Source organism: Haemaphysalis longicornis, unplaced genomic scaffold (assembly GCF_048455015.1).
Source record: "Haemaphysalis longicornis isolate Haplotype H1 unplaced genomic scaffold, Haemaphysalis longicornis Haplotype H1 scaffold_32, whole genome shotgun sequence".
Classification (NCBI taxonomy): Eukaryota; Metazoa; Arthropoda; class Arachnida; order Ixodida; family Ixodidae; genus Haemaphysalis; species Haemaphysalis longicornis.
In genome coordinates, this window is record NW_027526343.1 from 313,723 (window position 1) to 326,293 (window position 12,571).

General features: G+C 46.6%; 1 protein-coding gene across 3 annotated transcripts in view; it reads right to left on the bottom strand.

The window, feature by feature from the left end:
* The window catches only part of LOC144177834 (uncharacterized), a 47,454-nt gene extending 35,808 nt beyond the window's left edge, over window positions 1-11,646 (bottom strand). The window contains exons 1-2 of one of the 3 annotated variants that reach the window (XM_077705415.1): window positions 11,439-11,646; window positions 9,655-9,848 (exon numbers count right to left, since the gene is read on the bottom strand). The gene's annotated coding sequence lies outside the window, so the exon portion shown is untranslated. Of the gene's footprint in view, window positions 1-9,582; window positions 10,072-11,438 lie in introns of those variants that run through there. The other 2 variants (XM_077705414.1, XM_077705416.1) reach the window with 2 other exon arrangements.
* Between the last annotated feature and the right edge of the window lie 925 nt (window positions 11,647-12,571).

Below are 12,571 nucleotides of genomic sequence, written 5' to 3' on the forward strand. Positions count from 1 at the left end.
ATTACTACAACCCTCGATGCAAAGTTCGGGCGTACAAACATAACTTAGCGCAAATGAAACCTTGAGCGCGTTTGAGGACAAATAAAAGTAATATCGATACTGCTCCTTTGGCTCTTCAAAAAACAAAATAGATAACCCCATCTACGCTATAGGGTGCATAAAATAGTATAGATGGCTTCACAAAACAGCCAAAAAGCTGTTACGTGGCCCTCGCGGAACCCAATCCTTCCACCCCAATAAAAGAAGGCTCTCTCGGGCCACCGATGAGCTGAGCAGCTTCTGTCCAGATTTAAGGGGCCCACAGCACTACCTCGAAAAGCATCCTTAAAGAGGCCTTGCAGACAAAATGCAAGTTTGTTTTATTCGAAAGATTTCGTGTTTTATAGTGCCCCTAGTGCTTCTGCGGATGCAAACCATTATTCCATTTAAATTAAAATTTCGATTTTCCGGCTAAATGGTGTGTTCTCGTGGTCTGCAATGACACCACAGCGACCGACCGCTCTACAGCCGATGGTGAAGCCTTGTTTACTGTTAGTAAACCTATATGGCGCCACCATACCACGGCAATTTCATTTCCTGCCTATGGTTTGTTTTCGACCGTATTTAAACCTGGCTTGTTTTTGTCAGGGAGAAAAAATTGTTTCGTAAAACACAGTGTTCGCTCGACAGATATGGTCACGTAAGACGCCGTTGCTTGCGTCAATCGGCCAGTGCAGTCTGAGACAACCCCAAAGCCTCGCAGTCCTGTGCAGCTAAACCAAGCATAGTGCGCGCAGCACCAACAGCAGTAAGCATTGGTACTTCTATGTTTACGTGTGCTTTCGTAACTTCTGTTTCTCCCACCATTTCTACTGCTTTTAGGAGCTTATAAGCTCTGCCTCATTAGTGTTTGCTTTTGCCGGCCTCCGCCAATCGCACAGCTGGCTCGTATGACATCATAGGTTCTGTTGTGGGAAATGAGCTAGTGGGTCGCATGGCCATTCAATTTTTTCCTAATGATGTAGCTTATTTGAGCGAAGTTTACGTTAAAAGTGGTGTCAGTATGATTCTAATGAGGCCGTCTTTTTAATGAACCAAACTTGTGTTTTCTCTTCATGGCCCCTTTAAGACACTTGACAACGTGCGAAGCTACCATGGCAGAGGTGCTTCATAGTTCATAGGCCAAGCTTTTGAAACCGGGAAGTTAGGGCTGGCTGGAATACATACAAAAAGTAGCCGCAGTGGTGGCTTAGTGACTAATATCCCTGTCACACGGGCACTTTCAATCCGGATTGAAGCGAGGCGCGATTGACTTTTCGAGCGCACTCGACGACCACCGCTGCTACAAGGCACGTTTCAATGCCGATCGAGAACTTACACCGGTTACACTCACGTACGGCAGACGGCGCCAAAAATGTACTTCTCGGCCGGCGTCCGGTAACTTTGCGCTGTCGTGGGTATACGTGACTATATAAATGCTCCTGCACGCTTATTTGGTTCAAGTTATTTGATACAATTTCTGGGATTAGTGGAAGTTGTTACTTTCTGTGTCATTAGTCAGCGGGAACGAAGGTATCGCCGCTTTTGTCCGATCGCGCTTGGAGACCTCAATCGCGCTTGAGAAACCAGGATTGAGTTCCAGCGGGATCGGGCTCGGTCGCTATTGAAGCTGCCGTGTAGCAGCGCCTGATCCGGATTGAGCTCGATCTGGATTGTGTCAGCCGCGATTGAAAGTGCCCGTGTGACAGCGTATAAGGCATTGTGCTGAGTTGCGTTCAAGGACGCGGGTTAGATTCCCTGCTGCGGCGGCTCCTTTTCAGATGGCGGCGAAACGCGAAACCGATCGTGTGAGGAGATTTCGGCGCACGTTAAGGATCCCCAGATGGTTTAACCGGAACTCTCCGCTACAGCACGCCTAGTTGCCCACGTGTAGGTGCGGCGCTTTAACCCTAAAATTGAGAAATTTCAATGTTCGCTTCCCTATAGAATGTGCGTGTTTGGAAAGTGCTTGGTCATTTGCGCGCGAACATCGCAAAAGAATTTTATTTTGCGGTTTCCATTTTGCAACAAGAAGTTGGACACGAATGCTCGGTAGGTACTTTCACCGAACAACCGGTTTTTTTATATAATAATCTGCCCATGCTGGACAACCTTTATGCGCCACTTCTGTTTTTATTTAGGTGAGGATAAAAAGCAGCTCTATTCGTCGCTGTGCAGTTCACGAGGAATAAAAAAAAGTCAAACAACCTGAGCAGGTTTGTTTGCCCACTATTCGGCGGCAGTGCGCACTTGCTCGGTCTACCGCAGTCATTATTTCTTTCTTTTTTTTCGGGTCACTGCACTCAGTCTTTGCCGATTCCCCGCAGGGCCTCGCATGCATTGTTTCAGCTCGATGACGGTTTTAAATGAAAAGGTTTTTTACCGTAGCTTTAGGGTGTCCATTATCATGCATGACGGTTTGTGGTATCAGAAGTTTCACGGCATCAGAAGTTTCGGTTCGCGACCAGTACCTGAAGAAGAGACCCACAAGGTACCGATGGTTTCATCGCAAGCACTTAGAAGGCGGGGCTCAGCTTTTCTTGGGTTCAGCTTGTAAGCCATTTGAAAGAGCTGCTACAAGCGTGGCTCCCGCAGCAAAAAAACTGCAGAAGGCGACTATGTTCGTGTCAGCAGTAGTCTATTCGTTGTCTAAAGACACATGTGTTTTTGCGCACAAACGATGCGGCTGTCTCAAAGTAATCTTGTTGTAGCTGCTTGTACATAAACTCACAAGGCCCTTCCTGTCAAATTTCGCTCGTAAGCTAACCAAACTTGCCGCAGAAACAAAACTCCAAAACAAAGCCGTAGTCGGTAATGGTTCTGAAAGTTTGAATAAATAGGTATGCTCAAAAATAACATCTGATAGTCTAAGAGACGAACATGGCGCCACAGCAATTTATACGTGTGCGTTGGTGTTTGTATAGCTAAAGTATGTTTGCATACCCAATACGATCGATGTGCTGATGGGTAACAGAGGTGTTGATCGCTAACGGTTGGCACTGGTTGGTCCAACAGCTACGCCTTATGCCAGGTACTGCAGACCGCACTGAGGGCTAAGCGGAGCCCGCGAATTTGGTAATGATGATGATGATGATGACGACGACTAAAAGCTTCCCTTCTGAATTGGGGTGGTGGTGATTGTTATCTTTGCTATGTAAATAAGTAACGTACTGCTGCTAATCTTTTCTTTCAGCTGCGACTCAGTTTTTTTCTCTATTATACACTGAAGCTAACAATTGTTCTGAAGGCCCTGCATCGGCAGCTTTGCGCTTTCCCATTTTTTTTTTCTCCCGCAATACTCCACCCGCTTTCCTGATGATGATTTCACCTGTAGAGCCATTACTGTTTCCCTCAACGGTAACACCCAGTGCTTCAAGAAGGTATAGCTTCCTTCTTGTTTAAGCTGGATGAATACTTTGGCATTCCGTTACAAAGGGCTCAATTCTTTTCATATCGTTTTCGAAGCATACACAAACCTCATAAAGTAGAGAAAATTTGCTCACATAGGTCCTTGTCTGCAGCCAGCTTTGGCCTCAAGAAGCAGCGCACTGTTTTTAGTGTTATCGCGAAAAGTTCTTTGATTCTTAGTTTGACTGCTTTATAAGCTTCTAGTAACTTTTTTGTTTCTTCTCTTTCTGTGCTCCTAGACGTATTCGCCTACTTTAATTTCTTTTTCAAGGCTCCTGATACTCCTTTCAACAAATTGAATTACCCCATGGTAATTTAAATTACCACGGCGAAAACCCCGATTTAATCAAAGGTAAAAAACAATTGGTCGCTATCTCGCCCTGCGAAAATGGCTGTCCAGCAAAGCTATTGTAAACCACTACAAAGGGTGATGGAGGAGGGTATGAAATGATTCTCATCGTCTCGGCGGGCTTGTCGCTTGCGCTCGGATAGTGTCACTAGTTAAGGGTACAGAGTATCGGCACTCTTTTCTCCTATTATTCCGTGCCGCCGCCGCTATCATTGGTCAGTTCACATCACGTGACACTTGTTTACCCTGCGACGGCTAATGCTCGACGCCATTTTGCTCTGTTTATGCGTTTGAGTCGGTCAACTCTGGTAGGCTTAGCTTGCCCTCCGTGCTCTGCGACTGCGCGCGACTGACGTTGTTCCGAATGTGAATCAACGCGTGTTACGGCATTTCAGCAGCAGAAATGCGCCCAAACATGCGCAAATGCTACGTCCGGCCTACCCTGACGCATGCGCTTGGCGTCTTGGGCAAGAACTACTCTATTTAGCGACACTAGTCCTGCCTAAGGCTTCAAATATAATCTTCAAACCAAGTCTTTACCAGGAATACATTTGGGGGGTCCATTGTTTGGGGGCGCCTTATCATCCATAATGCGGTTTCGATGCTTGTTTTGTGGTTTCCTTAAACGAATTCTGAGCTCTATGCTGCATGACTGATCAGACTCACGCATGCGCTCGGAGTCTTAAGCTTTGGCGCCTAGGCGTTTTTGCCCACGGGGATGAAACCGTTGAGGGGTGGAGGTATACAGCTTTGCTGTAAAGAATTGCGTGCGATGGCGTGCCGTTCCGCTCGACATTTCTCAGCTCGCTGGCTCCCTAGGCACCGGCTGTGTAGGCAGGTAGTGGTATAATATCGGCCCTAATTCATAACAAGTCCGTCGGTATTCTAGGAGAAAAAAAATGACTGACGATTACGATGCCCCTGGTGCGAAATTTGAGCGCAGCGCTAACTGCAGTATTCTCGGCGACGGCGCATAGCTGCTGCGTCTCAAGTAGTGATCGCGTCATCAGCGACCGCATCGCCGCCGGGGGCATTTCTTTGTGGCCTCGGCATACCACCCTCCCCGTCACACTTTCACCATGCTTTCATCCTCCGCTCTCCTGCTCGCTCTATCTTCGGTGGCCTCTTCGTTGTGTCGGCTCGGCTACAGCGACGCCTACGCTAAGGTACGCCGCGAAATCACAGAAGCGGTCGCTCAAGAGCTGCGATCTAAAACTGGCCGCGTATCTGCTCCCTTCGCTGCAAATGTTGTGGAAAAACTATAGTCTTCGGCCGCCCCTTCCACGTAAATGCGTCCCTTTGCACCTCCGCCCACCTCTCACGCTCCTCTCCTTCCCGTCCCGCTCCTCGCACGATAAAAACGTTGGAGGTATGCTCAAATCAATTCAATTTTCCCGTGTTCCACTGCTCGCACGCCCTCGGCTGGAATCTTTCGTTACTGTTGGGCAATGCCCTCAACGATGTGTGTGTCCGGGCGGAAGCGCGTTTCGTATTTTTAGGTCAAAACATAGTTTTCAACAAGTATCTTTTTTATTCGCTATCGCAAAAACCATGCAGCCATGTATGTTTATTTAAAAGAACACTACAAATACTAATTACGTATTGGTGTTTTCTTTTTGCAGAGGAATGTTAACAAGTAGAGAGCATGTTTCCTATGCGTTTCCGGACTTATTGGTTTGGAAAAGTCTCGCCAATATAAACCTCTCGTTCAGGTTTTACTTGAAAATTTGCTCGGAAGTCCGAATAAAGAGAGAGACATACATACAGACAGACAGACAGACCAAAATTTTAGGTATAATGCACCTCAAGAAAGGCTATGGTCTTTAAAAGTATTCCTTGGTCGAGAGGTACACCGAGTGGGGAGTCGATACCGAAAATGAGCTCGTTCTAGCGTGCCAAACAACCGCTGTCGTCATACGCTCAAGTGACGACTTCGTCTTAAAGGAGCCATGAAGACAAAATACAAGTTGGGTTTATTAGAAAGACTGCTTAGTCCCGATAACAATGATACCAATATCATCGCGATCTTCGAACAAATAACGGAGATATTAAAGAAAACGTGTGAAGTAGTCGCGACCCCCTAGCCAATTTCCCGCAACTTCTCTATGACGTCACGGAACCTTGTTTGTGCGATTGGCGGCTGCCTAACTGACCTGTCGCGACGACGCATGACTTGATGTCTGTAATGGGGCCTCTAGTTCCATTTGACCGCATCACTTGAATGCTAACGTGCAGATAACGCACTGAAAATTATGTTTTATCGTTGGCCCGTCTGACGTCATTCTTGCTCATAACACGTCACTGTGGCGCAAAATTTGAAAGTTTTCAAATACTTCTTGCTTTTTTTTGTTAAAAAACATCTCTTGTGGCTGTAATGGAGTTGAGTGAAATACTGAATCCTAGTTCTTTCAAATTACACGAAGTTGTAATTTCTCTTCATGGCTCCTTTAAGTCAGGGCATGAACGAGCAAGCAGTTGTGCCAAACGACTCCCCGTGCCACCATTTCAGGACAGTTAATTAGTCAATACTTCTCAATGTTTGGCCCAAGTTTTGTAGTATTCTTTGTGTTGAACGTAAAATCTTTTATCCGCCTCATAACGGCTATGAAGCTAACATCTTCGTACGTATGACTTCGCTTTGTTCAGTGACATTGCACAAGACCTCCACTCAATCCTTCAGGAACTGTATTCAGAAAGCCATGTAGGATTAATGATTAATGTCGGCATGGCAAAAGTAGTGTTGAATAGATGTACAGAGAGCATCCGTTCTTTTCTGGGAAAGCAGATACTAGAAGAGGTGGGGGAATTTGGGCAAGTTGCGATTGCCGATCCAGACTATAACGGGGAAATCAGGCTTAGAAGTACAGAATTTCTATGGGCCCTAGGAAATGCGGCAAACACTCCGAAATGATGAACGGTAGGCTACCCTGTCATTGAAAACAAATGTATCGAACCAGCGGGTGCTCAATGGGATACCTTAGGGCTCAGAAACTTGGGCACTTACTAAAACCTTAAAATAAATCGTTGATCGACCATCCAGGCATCTAGAGAGAGAGAGAGAGAGAGAGAGAGAGAGAGAAACAGAATAAATATTTTTATTTATAGAGCAAAGACTGATGTATGAATCTCGCCCTGTGGAAGGCATACCTAGTCCAGGATGCCTTGGCTTCGGCTAGCTGCCCTTGCTAGGGTCACCAGTTTGAGCTGGATATCTGGGTCTGGGCTGGCCAGGGAAGCACTCCACTGCTCGAAGGTGGGGTTGCGAAAAGTGGGCAAGTCTGAAGTATGTTGTCACTCCCATACTATATGGCAGAGGGTGCCAGGCTGGGCACAGTAAGGACAAAGGGAATGTCGACGCCACCATCCCCAGCCATCGAAAGAAGAATGGTAGGAGAGGCGCTTACAGATACCAGGCTAGCGTCTTGGATTAGGGAGCAAACTCGGGTTGTCGAACCCTATAGCTGAAGTCAAAATGAAAAAGTGGCGTTGAACTGGACATCTGTTGCAGACAACGGACAAGCGGTGGACTGCAATGGTTAGGGATACCGTTAATTCGATAGAGAGATGGGATGAGGAAATTTGGTGGCAAATAACGTATGCAGTCTGCACGGGATATGAGAGGATGGAAGTGAATGGAAGAGGCCTTCATCCTGCAGTGAACTTGGAGTAAAATCATGAAGGTGATGATGATGATACTGATTATGATGATGATGGCGGTGGTGGTGGTGGTGAACGACTAAGAGACGATTCCACCCACTACAAAATTGAATTGGCGTTTAACGCGTTGAAGCTACACCTAGGGTATGGGCGCCTTGTAGTGAAAAGTTACGTATTAATTTAAACCCTCTGGGCTTCTTAGCGTCTTATAAAGCTTCGACCAACAAGCGTTTAAGGTTTCCACCTTAAACAACCTCTGTGACAAGGAATTGGACCTGCAACCTTGTGCACACAGCTTCTGCACCTTAGCCATTGAGCCACCGCAGCGGTTGGTTCAGCCAAATAATATAAAGACGTACGCAGTCAGAAGTAACTCTATGAGCAGTTTTTGTACGCTAAATGTGCTGCAATCCAACTCAGAGATGCAAGTGATCAGCCGTAACTCTAAGGGAAGCTTTTCTGTGCGACGTGGAATTTCTAGCCAATTTACATGTACTAATTGTTCAGATGCCCAACTAAAAAGACTTAGCAGTTACTACAGTGCAAGAAAAAAGATAACAAGGAATGGAGACACCTGTTGCGCATTAGTACACATGACAGCGCCTTCGCGAGAGCAATTGACGCATACATGCAGCAGACGTAGTAGATAGACGCAACTTATGTGAAAGTAATTTTTATACCGTTTTATACATTTTACGCGAGTAGGTGTTAGTGTAATTAATAACTTCTTTAGTGCTACATGCAAAATGACGATATTGGGTGTGATCAAAATGTGTACAATTATGATGTTGCGGAATATATTAGTCCAATCTCAGTTATACAATCGCTTCCTCTTAATACAACGTCCTCAGCTGTACCATAACGAGCATGTACTTAAAAGCGGTTCAGAAAAGTAGACAACATACACTATTAGTTTATATACAAAATAGCTGCGCAATAAAAACAGAAATGCTGCTTCATTGCAACAAACTTTTATGTACAACCTCCATTATGACTTTCTGAATGCAGGTACGAGATCTTTGTTCACGGTGTATTTAGATGCTGGAAGTGGCAAAGGAAGTGGCGAGTTTAAACAATGCTGTCAGAAAGAAACTAATCGGATTATTTCCCAGACAGGTGCACAATGGTAGAACAACGGATACAGTCTTTGAGTATTCGGCACAAAGTCCGAAGCCCTTAGACGCCAAAATGGACTAGTGTGCTTCACGTTCTCAAACGTTGAAGACAGTGAGCTCAAGCGTTCGAAGAAGAAAAGCAGTACGCAGGACAACCGAGGGGCAAGTGCTTGTCCTGTCCATTGTTAGTCCTGCTTCCTTCCTCCAGCGTGCTGGCTACGACGCCAAAGGTGCTGAGTTAGGTTGCGTATGGCCCGCTCGTGAGAGTGGGAAACCATGACTGCGACAAGTACTTTGCGTGAACGCCGAGCGAAACGTCTCGGGCAAGTTCAACCTCTCCGTGGAGAGTTGAGAGAATGGAACATACGCTTAAAGTCTGCTACGGTGAAGAGCTGTCTTTGCCATTTCTCCTCCAGCTGGTAATGGGCGTGGGCTTGCGTGTGCCACCTCATAACACTAAGCCCCACCGTTATCACTTATTATACAGTAGAAGGTCATAGGAACCAACGATTACCAATCAGACGGATGAAGATCTGAGTTCAACAGAATATTTCCAAAATGGTTGTTTAAGTTATGGTTAGGTGACTACAGGTCCCAAAACTGAAACGGTCTTAAGCGGAACCTCCTACGCTCACAATGGCATTTTCATATACAAAAGTTCAGAAATAACATGCTGACAATTTTTCTAGAAAACGAAAACATTATTCGCCAAATGTGACGGCAACGACTATGAGTGACCACGATCACATTATGTCGCGACTCTACCTCGCTTCATGCCGCCGGAACGCACGAGGTCACGTGCCCGCCTGCATGGTCCTCTTATACGTTTTGCGTAATCTCCAACTGCCCATTATAACGAATCATTTCATCATAAGCATCGTGTTATCCCCGCATTGCGACCCGTTAGCGAAGCCAGCGCGAACCACAACAAACATACGCCAATGACGCAGTTCAAAACGGATCATCCCTTGTCTGGAAGACAGTTCGCGCCGCCGAAGTTTTACCCTTCCCTTACGGTCAAAACTGGACACTCACCATGACTGCTCCAATGAGTCGACCCGTCCCATAGAAGAAAAGACAAGAAACGTAGCCGGAGCAAGAACTGACCTATGCTGAAGAGAGTTCGAGGTCCTCCAGGAGGTCAGGTTTCCCAGGCGACGTGGCAGAGGCTCGAAGCAGCTCCCGCAGCGCCGGCAGCCGCCGCACTTGCGGCCGGATGCGTGCGCCGAACCGGAAGCCGAGAACAACGCCTTCCGGAACTGTGACCGTCAGTCGACGGGTGCCTTTACTCCCGTCGCCTGCTACGTTTAGATAACGGAGAGCAAAAGGAGACGTTATCGAGATCGGTAACGGCCGACGCTGGCCTCTTCGGTGTTCGTTCCTCACTGTGCTTTCTTTTTTTTTGGTGGTATGCATTGCCAGTAGTTGGGGAGGGGGAGAGAGCACATGTGCACGGCGTCCTCTTTGCGCACGCGCGAACGCGCGGACGCACCTGTGCCTTTTCTGTGGGAGTTATCCGAGCGCGCCGTCGGCAGCTGTGTTGGAAACGCAACCGAAAAAGAATGCAGAGTAAGCTTTAGACTGAGCAATGATGTTGTTCAGCGTAACTCGCAATAATGAGGAAGGCGCTTTGTTTCTTGTTCGCCCGAACGCAACGAGCACAACTGTTTTTTTGCCTGAACCGAAAACTGCGCAGTGTGTTAGGTTTAATTGGACGGAAATTATTATCTGCAGAGCGCCTGCTTTTGGCAGCTTTACGTGATTGAAGCGGCAGTGGGTATCAATGAATAATAAAATAATTGCTAATAAGTTACCGATGGCAAGTGTACTAGTAGGATAATATTTTACTTTATTTATTGTCAAAATCACTTGCTTTCGTACTGGAGCTAGGGTACACGTTGGTGAAAGAAAATCTATAAAATAAGAATTTAGAGAAAAGACCGTTTATATTTCTTTCTAAAATATCTGGGAATACTTTTTTTCTATATATTTGTTTCTAAAAAATTTCGTATAACTTTTCAGCTTTTTTACGGAGCTAACCACCATGAGCGAAAGAGTCTCAAAAATATAGAGTGGTGGTAAGCTTGGCAAGTTGGCAAGAAGGCATTTTCACAGCAGCGCTTGAATACAAGCAAGGACAAGAGAACCGGGCAAGCCGGATATCGACTAACAACTAATTTGAATGAAATCACGCAGTAACTTTGCGTTTGGCCTGAAAAAAAATAAAAATCTCAAAAAGTTGGATAGCTGAGGGCTGCATTAGAGAAACTTCAATTAGGCTCACCGATAAACGGACCATATATCATAAAATCGGTGTTTGCTGCGGTTCCCACCTCTGCTGATTGTTCAGCGGCTTCTGCGTTTTTGTGGGACGAATGTTTTATGTGGAAAAGGGGGACGGGAAAGCGTTTGCTATGGTAGTTTTCTGAATTTTCTGTTGTTTTTTTGTTTTTGTTGTTGTTGTTGAAGTCGAACACATAAATTCTGAGCGATTACAACAAAATAAACCAGTCTTGAGCCACCGCTCGTCTCGTCTGATTCCTTCATCCTTGCCTGTTTTTAAGCCCTTCTGGAAATTTCTCTAAAAGTCAGTGCGAAGCGCGCAGTCAGTATCATGCCTTTCAATTCTCTGCGTGTGCATGTTCAGGCATTTTATAAAAACAGATGCACATCATGCCTAGGTCACAAAACAACGGCCTTTGAAAGACGGAGACTTAACGGGAGAAAATATTCCGTATAATGCTAAGCGCACTTCTAAACAATCCGAAAGATCAATCAGCATCTTCACGTGTCTAAGCTCCAAATCTACGTTTTTTTTTTAACGGTCTCAAACTTGGATTAAAGCACCCTACTCCCACGGGGATGCCCGATTGCTAATCTGTGTTGCTTACCTTGCAGAAGGCACCGAATATGAATTACAGACTTCAATCTCTCGTTCTATTCCCGCTGACAATCCACGTTCTTTCCGAACACTTGACTTTCACAGCCCCTCGGAGGCTTCGACGCGCTTTCACTGAAAGCATCGAACGTTCATTACCAGTTTTCGTGCTCTCAAAACGAACACTCCTCCTCACATCGGTCTTATTCACGCACAGCAGTACCACAAATAGCGCGTCTCAGTGAAGATTTTTAAAAGTCTTGCCTTCTGATGACACGAAACGTTGCGGCTGGCTTCCCCTTATCATCGGTGCCTCAAAACGAAAACAGGCGCCGGAAGTTCTGGTAACGAGGCACGGCTTCCGGCGGAACGTTTTGTGGAGGGTGGGGGAGATATTTTCTTGCTCGGTCGCTGTATAAGGGCACGGTAGAAGCGCTTATTCTCTCCGTAGAGACATGGGTACATCCAGCATCAAAGTGATCAATTCCAGTCTTGCGTTTGATGTTCCCGTCGAAGCACGGCCTTCGTCAGATTCACTCGTGTCGTTCATTGAAGCTTCTCTGAGGTTTTCAACCGACTCAGACTCCACGGCTCACCGCGACGCCAACAAGCGCCTATTCAGTGGCCACGCGCGAACAGCCTACACTGTTTTTTTTCCCAGGCTCGTGGTTTGAATTCAACGGTGCTCGCCCGCACAACGTGCACTATCCGGGCCCTGTGCCTTATCACGGGAGTTCGGTGCAGCGCCGTTTATTCAGCAAGGGTAGGTCTAAGACCTTGGCTTTGTAACAAAACTCAGCTCCTCCTTCTCCTCCCTGGTTTGATAGACCGGTTGTTAACGTGTACCTTCATCAAAGATTTAAGGAGTTAAGCATCTTGGTTGTGTTGGAACAAATTCGAAAGGTGCGTAGCGCTGCGTGGACTGCACTCTCGCTGGCGGAAGGATACATCACTTTATAACGGGCGCAGTGCGGTCGCGGGTTTCCCTCCCTGCACGCAACTAACCGAACGAGAGCGCTCGCACCTGCGTTCTCCGGAAAACCGCCGGCTTGAGTCGCGCGTGCGCGGTAACACCTGCGGCGTTCGCACCAGACGCCCACTGCGCATGCGCGGCTTATCGCGCTCGCGGGTCCCGCACCGGCTGCC